The sequence below is a fragment of the Mustela lutreola genome, chromosome 2 (genome assembly GCF_030435805.1).
Source record: "Mustela lutreola isolate mMusLut2 chromosome 2, mMusLut2.pri, whole genome shotgun sequence".
Taxonomy (NCBI): Eukaryota; Metazoa; Chordata; class Mammalia; order Carnivora; family Mustelidae; genus Mustela; species Mustela lutreola.
The window spans coordinates 36,134,589-36,146,814 of record NC_081291.1 but is presented as its reverse complement, the minus strand read 5'-3'; the positions used below and the strand labels follow the sequence as shown (position 1 = coordinate 36,146,814).

Sequence of the window (12,226 nt, the reverse complement as noted above, 5' to 3'; positions counted from 1 at the left end):
TACAATTGGACCCAAAATAGTAACATGCCAGGAATAAACTTAGTCAAGGAGGTGAAAGATCTGTATTCTCAGATCTATAAGACATTGAAAGAAATTGAAGATGATACAAACAAATGGAAAAATACTCCATGCTCAGTTTGGAAGAACTGAAATTGTTAAAATATCCATGCTAATAAAAATAATCTACATATTTAATGCAATATCTCTTTCCTAACACCAACATTTTTCACAGAATAGAACAAATAATCCTAAAATTTCTATGAAACCACAAAATTTCACAATCAAAGTAATCTTAAGAAGAACAAAGCCAGAGGTATCACAATATCAGATTTCAAGACATACTACAAAACTGTATTAATCAAAACAGTATGATACTAATACAAAAATGGACATATACATCAATGGAACAGAATAGAGAGTCCAGAAAAGAACCCACATTCTTATAGTCAGTTAAGAAGGAAAGATACAGAATAGGAAAAAGACAATCTCTTTAATAAATAGTGTTCAGAAAACTGTGTTGTTACATCCCCCCAAAAAATGACACTGGACCACTTTCTTATACCATACACCAAAAATAAACTCAAAATGGATTAAATGTGATACCTGAAATAATTTAATACCTAGAAGAAAACATAGGTAGTGATCTCTGTGACATTAGCCATAGAAATTTTTTTTTTTTTTTTTTTTTAAGGTATGTCTCCTTTAGCAAGAGAAACAAAAGCAAAATTAAACTGTTAGGACTACATTGAAATACAAAGATCTTACACAGTGAAGAAAACCACACACACACACAAAAAAAAGCCAAAAAGGCAACCTACTGAATGGGAGAAGATATTTGTAAATGATACATCCTATTAAAGGCTGATATTCAAAATATATGAAAAAAAGAACTCAACACCAAAAAAATAAATAATCTGATTAAAAATGGGCAGAGAACCTGAGTAATATTTTTCCAAAGAAGACACACAGATGGCCAAAAGACACTGAAAAGATGCTCATCATCACTTATCATCAGGGAAATGCAAATTAACACTACGATATCACATTAAGCGTTAGAATGGCTAACATAAAAAAACACGAAACAACAGTTGTTGGCAAGGATGTGAAGAAAAAGAAACCCTCTTACACTGATGGTGGGAATTCAACCTGGTGCAGCCACTGTGGAAAACAGTATGGAGGTTGCTAAAAAATTAAAAATAGAATTTCCATATAAACCAGTAATTGCTGTATATGATATTTACCTAAAGAAAACAAAAACAGGAATTTAATAAGATACATACACCCCTATGTTTATTGTAGCATTATTTATAATAGCTGAGACATAGAAGCAATTCCGTGTCTATCAATAGATGAAAGGATAACCCCCCCCACACACACACCTATTATTAGCCATAAAAAAGAATGGAATAGACCTAGAGAGTATATAATGCTAAATGAAGTCAGTCAGTCAGAGAAGACAAACACCATAGGATTCCACTCATGTGGAATTTAAGAAAATAATGAACAAACAAACAAAGAGACCAAAAAACAGTCTTTTAAACATGGAGAATGGTGGTTGCCAGAGGAGAAGTGGGTGGCAGAATGAGGGAAGCACATAAAGGAGACCAAGACTGTGGCCTTTTAAGGTATGGCATTTTGACTTATATTGATGAGCAGTGAGAAATGTGGAGAATCGTTGAATTATTACATTATACACCTGAAACTAATTTAACCCTGCGTGTTAATTATACATGAATAAATCAAATAGCACAGCAACACATAGCCTAATAGGAATTGTATGCATTCAAAGTTTGTGGCATCTCAGACAGTTTATAGTCTATCTTCAGGTACAATGTAATTTTGTTGGAGAGGCGAGGAATACAGAAGGTATTCTGGTAATTCAGGTAATAAGAGGTTAATGTCCAAAATACATAAAGAAGTTACACAACTTAATAACAAAACACAAACAACCTGATTAAAATGTGATAGAGGACTTGAATAAACATCTTTCCAAAGACATCCACCTGGCCAAGACATGTATTAAGAACACACCATCACTAATCATCAAGGAAGGACAAATCATAGCTACAATGTGGTATTAGCTGATACCCATCAGGTGGTCTATTATCAAAAAGGCAAAAAATAATGTGTTGGTGACAATGTAGAGAAAAGGGATTCTCATCTGCTGTCGGGAGGAATGCAAATTGGTGTAGGCATTATGAGAAAAAATAGAGAGGTTCTTGAAAAAGTTAAAAATACAACTATAATATGATTTGGCAATTCCAGTTGTGGTTTTTCTATCCAAAGAAAACAAAAATGCTAAAGAGATATATGCACCCCTGTGTTCATTATAGCGTTATTTATAATAGCCAAAATATGGAAACAACCTAAATGTCCCTCAATACATGAATGGATAAAGAAGATGTGGTATACATATATATACAAGGGAATATTACTCAGCCACAAAAAATTCAATCTTGCTATACGCAACAACATGGATGAACCTTGAGAGTATTATCCTAAGGGAAATAAGTCAGAAAAAAATAATACCATATGATCTCAGTTACATGTGGAATCTAAAAACAAAAATAAACAATAGAGAAACAGACTCCAAGGTATAACATACAAACTTAGTGATCAGAGTGGAGAGGGGCTGGGGAGGTGGGCAAAGTAGGTGAAGAGAATCAAGAGGCACAAACTTAGAGTTATAAAATGAGTAAGTCACAAAAATGTTAATGAATATAGAAATATGGTCAGTAATACTATCATAACTTTGGGGACAGATGGTAACTAGAGTTATTATGCTGATCACTCCATAATGTATAAAAAAATCAAATTATTTTGATGTACACCTGAAACTAATGGATATTGTATGTCAATAATACTTCAATAACAGTATTTTTTCCCAAGGAATTGCTGAACTATTGTACCAAGTGCACCGTTTTACAATTCAACCAGCAATGTATAGGTGTTTAAGGATTCCTGTTTCTCAAAATCATTTCCAATTCTTATTTCTCTCACTTTTTCAAGGATTTTATTTATTTGAGAGACAGAACAGGGGGAAGAGCAGAGGGAGAGGGACAAGCAGACTCAATGCTGAGGGCAGAGGCTGAAGAGGGGCTAGATCCCATGACCCTGAGATCATGACCTGAGCAAAACCAAGAATCCAACATTTAATCCTCTAAGACACCCAGGCTCCCCATTATTTTTGTCATTCTTTTTATTTTATTCATCCTAATGGGGCTGAAAAGGTGTTTCATTATAGTCATTTCCCTTTCCTGCATTCCCAATTATTTTGAACATCATTTTATGTGCTTATTGTCCATTTGTAAGCCTTCTTCGGTGAAATGTTTATTCAAACCCTTTGCCCATTTTAAAGTTTCTTTTTACTGTTGAGTTAAAGAGTTTTTTAATATATTCTAGACACTGGACATTTATCAAGTATGCAATTTGAAAATACATTCATCCACTCTGGATTTGTATTTTGATTTCTTGATGGTGTCCCTTGAAACACACACATTTATTGATAATAATAAGTAACATTGATAAAATCAAATTCAACTTTTCTTCTTTCATTGCTTCTGTTTTTTGTGTCATATCTACTAAACTATTGCTTGATACGAGATCACAAAAATTTACTCCCATTTTCTTTTCTGTTTTATAGTTTTAGCTAATATATTTAGATCTGTAATCCATTATAAATTATTTTTTTATATAGTGTGAGGTAGGGCTCTAACGTCATTCTGCTGCATGAAGCTATCCGGATGTTGGATAGACAGTCATTCCCCCTCACCCCAAACTGGGTTGGCACAACTGTCAAAATCAATTAACTGTAATGTAAGTTATTTCTGGATCCTCATTGGTATTGCGCACACACCACACACACACACACACACACACACACACACACACAACGGGATATATATAATATATATAGCATAAGGATGAAAATTTTATCTGTTATATATATAATAATTTCCACCCTCTTGCTAGAAACACATGATCCTCTTTTGGCTATTCTAGGTTCTTTGCATATCCATATGAATTTTAGGATCAGCTTTTCAAAATGTAAAAAATGTAGCTGGAATTTTGATGGATTACAATGACTCTGTAGATCAATTTGGAAAGTATTTTTGGCTTTAAATTAACTCAATCATGACCATATGATCTTTTAAATTAACTTTGACATTTAACTTTTTCAACAATGTTCTATAATTTTTACTGTACTAGTCTTGCACTTCTTTTAAATTTATTCATAAGTAATGTATTGTTTTTGATGCTAAAGAAAATTTAGTTGCTTTCCTAATATTGAGACTTCATTGCTAGCATATAAAAATACAATAGACTTTTTTTTTAGATTTCTTTATGTTGACCTTGTATTCTGGAATTTTGTCAAACACACTTATTAGTTCTAATGATATTTTGTTAGTTCTCATAGATTTTTAGTGTATTCCATAGCATTTTCTATATCAAGATCATGGCATCAGCAAATAGGGATAGTCTTTCTTCTTCCTGCCCTATCTGGATACATGTATTTCCTTTCCTTCTGTAATTTCTTTCCCTGGCTAGAACCTCCATAACAATTGTTGAATAGAAGTGGTGTGAATAGTCAGCCTTCTCTAATTCCTGATCTTAGAGAAGGAATCATTCAGTCTTTGACCATTAAGTGTGCTATTAGCTATGGAATTTTCACAAACATACTTTATTAGGTTTAGAAAGATGCTTTATGTTCCTAGTTTGCTGATTGGTTTTAGAAAGGGTACAGACTTTTGTGCATCTACTGAGATGATCATGTGACATTTCCTTTAGTCTACTAATATATTTTATTTCATTTGTTAAATCAACCTTGAATCTTAGGGAAACATTCTACTTTGTGATGGTGTATATAATTCTTTCCACATATTTCTGTGTTCTTACTAGTATTTTGTATGAAGAATGTCTATAATTATAAAGAATATTGAGATTTATTTGGTTTTGGTATCAGAATGCAACTGGACTCCTATAATCTGAGAAGTATTATCTTCTCTCTCTCTCTCTCTCTCTCTTTTTTTTAAGAAGGCTTTGTGAACCACTGGTACTGTTATTAGTTTTTTAATTTTTTTTAAAGATTTAGGAGATCACCAATGAAATCATCTAGTCCTAAGTTTTTCTTAGTGGGAAATTATTTGATTACTAATAAAAATGTTTACTTGTCATAAGTATATTCACATTTTATATTTCTTCAGTTTTAGTAGTTTGTGTCTTTTAGGGATTTATTTTCATTATATAAGTTATCTATTTTGTTTACATACAATTATTTATATTATTTTCTTATTACTCTTTTCATTTCTATAATATCTTTAGTGATATCCCCTTTCTCTTTGATCCCTGATTGTAGTAATTTGAGACGCAAGTCTTCTCTCCTTCTCCTGGTTACTCTAGGTTACTCTGTAAAGTTTTGTCTATTTTGTTGATTTTTCAAGAAATAAAGTCCTGTTGATCTTCTCCCACATTTTTCTATTATCCACTTCATTTATTTCTATTATAATCTTTCTTTCTTCTACTTACTTTAACTTGTTCTTTTATCCTTTTTAAAATATGGGACACTTCACATTTGCATGGCACCCTTTTGCAGGGGTCAGGCTAATCTCTGTATCATTCTAAATTAGTAAACGTACTGCCAAAGGAAGCAATATTTTTCTAGTTTCTTAAGTGGAAGATTAGGTGGTTGATTTTAAATCTTTCTTCTTTTTAAGTTAAATCAATACCTATTGTTATAAATTTCCCTCTAAGCAACTGCTTTTGTGACATTATGTAAGTTTTAGTATTTTATGTTTTCATTTTTATTTATCATGATTTACTGTCTAACTTATAAGTGGTTTTTCTCCTTGACCTCTGACTACTTAGGCCTATGTTGTTTAATTTTCACATGTTTGTGGATTTCCCAAATTTCCTTCTGTTTTATTCAGGAAATATCAGGACATAAGGAAGTATTTAATTTTCCTTCTAATTTCTAATTTTATCACTTTATGGTTAGAGAATAAATTTATGAGTATTGATACTTTTAAATTTATCAAGGCTTATTTTATGGATGTATATGTGGTTTATCCTGGAGAATGTAACACATGTACTTAGGAGAAGAATATACATTCTATTATTGGTTGGAATGTTGTATAGATGCTTATTAAATCTAGTCAGTTTATAGCATATTTTAATTTTCCATTTCCTTATTGTTTTATCCATAAATAAGGTGTTATTGAAGATTCAAGTCTGTTATTATTGAATTATCTATTTCTTCCTTTGAATACACCATCCTACTACTTTCTAGGCTTCATGATTTCTTTTTTCTTTATTTTATGGGGGTGGGGTTGGGAGGGGAAGAGGGAATGAGAGAATATAAACAGATTTCTCAATGAGTGTGGAGCCCGACGAGATCTTGATATCACATTCTAGGATTATGACCTGAGCCAAAATCAAGTGTCAGATGCTCAACCAAATGAGCTACCCAGGCAACCCTGGGCTTCATGATTTCTGAGAAGGGATATTAATCATTTTAAGGAGGCTTGTAGATGATGAGTTGTTTTTTGTGATTGTTGTTGCTGCTGCTTTTGAGTTTTATTCTTTGTCTTTTGATAATTTGACTATATGTGTAGCTATGTGTCTCTGAGTTTATCCTCCTTGGAACTCATCAAAGTGCTTTAATATACTTACTGGTGTTTTTTTAAATCAAATTTAAAAATATTTAGGTCATTAGCTTTTCAATTTTTTTTTCTTTTCCTCCCTTTACTTGACTCATTTATCTGTGTATTTGTTCATGTGATGGGGTTCCTATAGACTGAGGCTCTGTTCATTTTTCTTCATTCTTTTTAAAAGTATCATTGAACAGAAATATAGAGACACTCTACTTAAAGAAAGACTCCAAAGGTAACACGATGTCAATAAAAACATATCTATCAATAATCACTCTTAATGTGAATGGCCTAAATGCACCCATAGAATGACATGGGGTTGCAGATTGGATAAAAAGACAGGACCCATCCATATGCTGTCTACAAAAGACCCATTTTGAACCTAAGAATACACCCAGACTGAAAGTGAAGGGATGGAGAAGCATCTTTCATGCCAATGGGCCTCAAAAGAAGGCCAGGGTTGCGATTCTAATATCAGATAAATTAGATTTTAAACTAAAGACTGTAGTCAGAGATACAGAAAAACACTACATAATTCTTAAAGGGACTATCCACCAAGATGATCTAACAACTGTAAATATCTATGCCCCCAATATGGGAGCAGCCAATTACATAAGAAAACTATTAATCAAGATAAAGAGTCATATTGATATGAATACATTAATAGTAGGAGATCTTAAACCACCTCTCTCAGTAATAGACAGATCATCCAAGCAGAAAATCAATAAAGAAATAAGAGAATTGAATGACACATTGGACCAGATGGGCCTCATAGATATATACAGAACATTCCACCCTAAAACAACAGAACACTTATTCTTCTCAAGTGCACATGGAACCTTCTCCAGAATAGACCATATACTGGGTCACAAATCAGGACTCAACCAATACCAAAAGATTGAGATTATTCCCTGCATATTCTCAGATCACAAAGCTCAATCACAAGGAAGTTTGGAAGGAACTCAAACACCTGGAAGCTAAGGACCACCTTCCTTAAGAATGCTTGGATCAACCAGGAGATCAAAGAAGAACCTAAACAATTCATGGAAACCAATGAGAATGAAGACACTTCAGTCCAAAACCTATAGGTTACAGCAAAGGCGGCCCTAAGGGGAAATACATAGCCATCCAAGCCTCCCTCAAAAAAATGGAAAAATCCAGAATATACCAACTGTCTCTACACCTTAAAGAACTGGAGAATCAACAACAAATCAAACCAACTCCACACATAAGAAGGGAAATAATCAAGATTAGAGCAGAGATCAATGAGGTAGAAACTAGAGATACAGTAAAATGTATCAATGAAATTAGAAGCTGGTGTTTTGAAAGAATCAATAAGATCAATAAACCATTGGCCACACTAATCCAAAAGAAAAGAGAAAGCTCAAATTAATAAAATTATAAATAAAAAGGGAGAGATCACAACTAACACCAAGTAGAAACAATCATCAGAAGTTATTATCAACAGTTACATGCCAATAAGTTAAGCAACCTAGATGAAATGGATGCATTCCTAGAAATGTATAAACTCCCAAAATTAAACCAGGAAGAAATTCACAACCTGAGTAGACTGATATCTCGTAACAAGATCAAAGCAGTGATCAAAAACCTCCCAAAAAACAAGAGCCCAGGACCTGACAGATTCCCTGGGGAATTCTACCAAACTTCAAAGAATCAATAACATCTATTCTCCTAAAGCTGTTTCAAAAAATTGAAGCAGAAGGAAAACTTCCAGACTCTTTTTATGAAGCCAGCATTACCCTGATCCCCAAACCAGGCAAAGACCACACCAAAAAGGAGAATTTTAGACAAAGATCACTGATGAATATGGATGCTAAGATTCTCAACAACATCCTAGCAAACAGGATCCAACAGCACGTTAAAAAGATTATCCACCATGACCAGGTGGGATTCATTCCTGGGTTACAAGGATGGTTCAACATTTGCAAATCAGTCAATGTGATGGAACAAATCAATAAGAGAAGAGAGAAGAACCACATGGTCCTCTCAATTGATGCAGAAAAAGCATTTGACAAAATCCAGCATCCGTTCCTGATTAAAATGCTTCAAAATATAGGGATAGAGGGAACATTCCTGAACTTCATAAAATCTGTCTATGAAAGACCCACAGCAAATATCATCCTCAATGGGAAAAAACTCACAGCCTTCCCGCTGAGATCAGGAAGACGACGAGGATGCCCATTCTCACCACTCTTGTTCAACATAGTATTAGAAGTCCTAGCAAGAGCAATCAGACAACAAAGAGAAATAAAATGTATCCAAATTTGCAATGAAGAAGTGAAACTCTCTCTCTTCGCAGATGACATGATTCTTTATATGGAAAACCCAAAAGACTGCACCCCCAAACTACTAGAACTCATATAGCAATTCAGTAACGTGGTAGGATACAAAGTCAACATACAGAAATCAGTGGCTTTCTTATGCACTAACAATGAAAGTACAAAAAAGAAATTAGAGAATCTATTCCATTTACTATAGCACCAAGAACCATAAGATACCTGGGAATAAACCTAACCAAAGAGGTAAAGGATATATACTTGAGGAACTACAGAACACTCATGAAAGAAAATGAAGAAGACACAAAAAGATGGAAGACCATTCTATGCTCTTGGATCAGAAAAATAAACATTGTTAAAATGCCTATACTGCCTAGAGAAATCTATACTTTTATACAATTATAAATTATACAAAATTTATACAAAATTCCACCAGTATTTTTCAAAGAGCTGGAGCAAATAATCCTAAAATTTGTATGGAATCAGAAGAGACCCTGGGGGCGCCTGGGTGGCTCAGTGGGTTAAGCCGCTGCCTTCGGCTCAGGTCATGATCTCAGGGTCCTGGGATCGAGTCCCGCATCGGGCTCTCTGCTCGGCAGGGAGCCTGCTTCCTCCTCTCTCTCTCTCTGCCTGCCTCTCTGCCTACTTGTGATCTCTCTCTGTCAAATAAATAAATAAAATCTTTAAAAAAAAAAAAAAAGAAGAAGAAGAAGAGACCCTGAATTGCTAAGGAAATGTTGAAAACCAAAAATAAAACTGGCAGCATCACGTTACCTGATTTCAAACTTTACTACAAAGCTGTGATCACCAAGACAGCATGGTACTGGCATAAAAGCAGACACATAGACCAGTGGAACAGAGTAGAGAGCCCAGATATGGACCCTCAACTCTATAATCAAATAATCTTCAACAAAGCAGGAAAAAATATATAGTGGAAAAAAGACAGTCTCTTCAATAAATGGTGCTGGGAAAATTGGACAGCTATATGTAGAAGAATGAAACTCGACCATTCTCTTACACCATACACAAAGATAAACTCAAAATGGATAAAAGACCTCAATGTGAGACAGGAATCCATCAGAATCCTAGAGGAGAACATAGGCAGTAACCTCTTTGATATCAGCCACAGCAACAAGTTCTTTCAAGTTATGTCCCCAAAGGCAAAGGAAACAAAAGCGAAAATGAACTTTTGGGACTTCATCAAGATCAAAAGCTTCTGCACAGCAAAGGAAACAGTCAACAAAACAAAGAGGCAACCCACGGAGTGGGAGAAGATATTTGCAAATGACAGTACAGACAAAAGGTTGATATCTAGGATCTATAAAGAATTTCTCAAACTCAACACACACAAAACAGATAATCATATCAAAAAATGGGCAGAAGTTACGAACAGACACTTCTCCAATGAAGATATACAAATGGCTATCAGACACATGAAAAAATGTTCATCATCACTAGCCATCAGGGAAATTCAAATTAAAACCACATTGAGATACCACCTTACACCAGTTAGAATGGCCAAAATTAGCAAGACAGGAAACAAGGTGTGTTGGAGAGATGTGGAGAAAGGGGAACCCTCTTACACTGTTGGTGGGAATGCAAGTTGGTGCAGCCACTTTGGAAAACAGTGTGGAGATTCCTCAAGAAATTAAAAATAAAGCTTCCCTATGACCCTGCAATTGCACTACTGGGTATTTACCCTAAAGATACAGATGTAGTGAAAAGAAGGGCCATCTGTACCCCAATGTTTATAGCAGCAATGGCCACGGTCGACAAAGTATGGAAAGAACCAAGATGTCCTTCAACAGACGAATGGATAAGGAAGATGTGGTCCATATACACTATGGAGTATTATGCTTCCATCAGAAGGGATGAATACCCAACTTTTGTAGCAACATGGACAGGACTGGAGGAGATTATGCTGAGTGAAATAAGTCAAGCAGAGAGAGTCAATTATCATATGGTTTCACTTATTTGTGGAGCATAACAAATAGCATGGAGGACATAGGGAGATGGAGAGGAGAAGGGAGTTGAGGGAAATTGGAAGGGGAGGTGAACCATAAGAGACTATGGACTCTGAAAAACAACCTGACAGTTTTGAAGGGATAGGGGGGTGGGAGGTTGGGGGAGCCAGGTGGTGGGTATTGAGTAGGGCACTTATTGCATGGAGCACTGGGTGTGGTCCAAAAGCAATGGATTCTGTTATGCTGAAAAGAAATTGAAAAAGAAAAGAAAAGAACCAAGTGGTAAACATGCCCGAGGCATTTTACTGAGAATACAGGGGAAACTCTTCCTTGGTTCTTGACATTAAATGAGAGATAAGTGGTGAACACATCATATGTATTAATGAAGAGGTTGCACTCTATATCTATCAGCAAAAGGAAATCTTCCTATGAGCAAGCTACATGAGAAATTTTAGAGGATAAGATGCATAGATCTTACAGATATATATAGTCAATGAGGTGATTAACTTCAGACTCTCAATGTTTATAACCCCTGTTATACAGCTAAATCATCATAGCACTGTTTTATTTAATGTACATATTGATATTACTATTCAATAATTATTTTTGTTGTTTTATTCTTTGGTAGGTGTTTGTTTTTCTCCAAAAGCTACATACTTTCTGTGGAAGAAAAAACTCAACAATCTCTCTAATACTCTAAAAGGCAAAGAGATATAGAGCTCTGAAGAAGAATCCAGGTATTTTTACTAGCCTTACTGTCATCTGAGTTTGGAGAATATTGTAGCATTTGGATCAGTTGGCTAAGAGCAGAGTTAACAATGACGTCTGGAGGCTGGGAGGAAAGATGTAAGGGAGTGACAAAGAGAGCCGTGTCTGTGTGCATTTTAAGCACAGCAAAGATGTTGTAAATATGTATCACTTAATTTATGATTTTAACTGCAATCAATCCCATTAAGACAGTTAATTTTTTCTATGTTAAACAGAGCTATCAGGAAAAAAAATAAGGTTTCATTATTGGTGATAATCTCAGTCCTTTATCTCTGGGCAACTTTTTCATAAAGTCTGAAGGATGCTTCTGTTCTATTAGAAGATGTCTGCCCTATAAACAGATAAAATCAATTAATGCTTTCAGTGATATGTAGTCACAAAAACATCTTTGTATCTACTGCTTCTTTTCCCTATCTTGAAAGATGAGGTCAAAAAGTCAGAACCTTAATGACACTCAAATGTAATTTAAAGTGCTACAGAAGAAAAAAATGTTCTCTCTCTCAAAAAAAAAAAAAAAAAGTGTTTGGACTGTATTATTTAGATTGGCCTA

At 34.5% G+C, this 12,226-nt stretch overlaps 1 protein-coding gene and 1 pseudogene across 3 annotated transcripts in view; both read right to left on the bottom strand.

The window, feature by feature from the left end:
- Positions 1 to 12,226, bottom strand: part of TAFA1 (TAFA chemokine like family member 1) — a 514,072-nt gene that overhangs the window by 344,989 nt on the left and 156,857 nt on the right. The gene's annotated exons all lie outside the window — the stretch shown is intronic.
- Positions 5,551 to 5,650, bottom strand: LOC131826234 (U6 spliceosomal RNA; annotated as a pseudogene).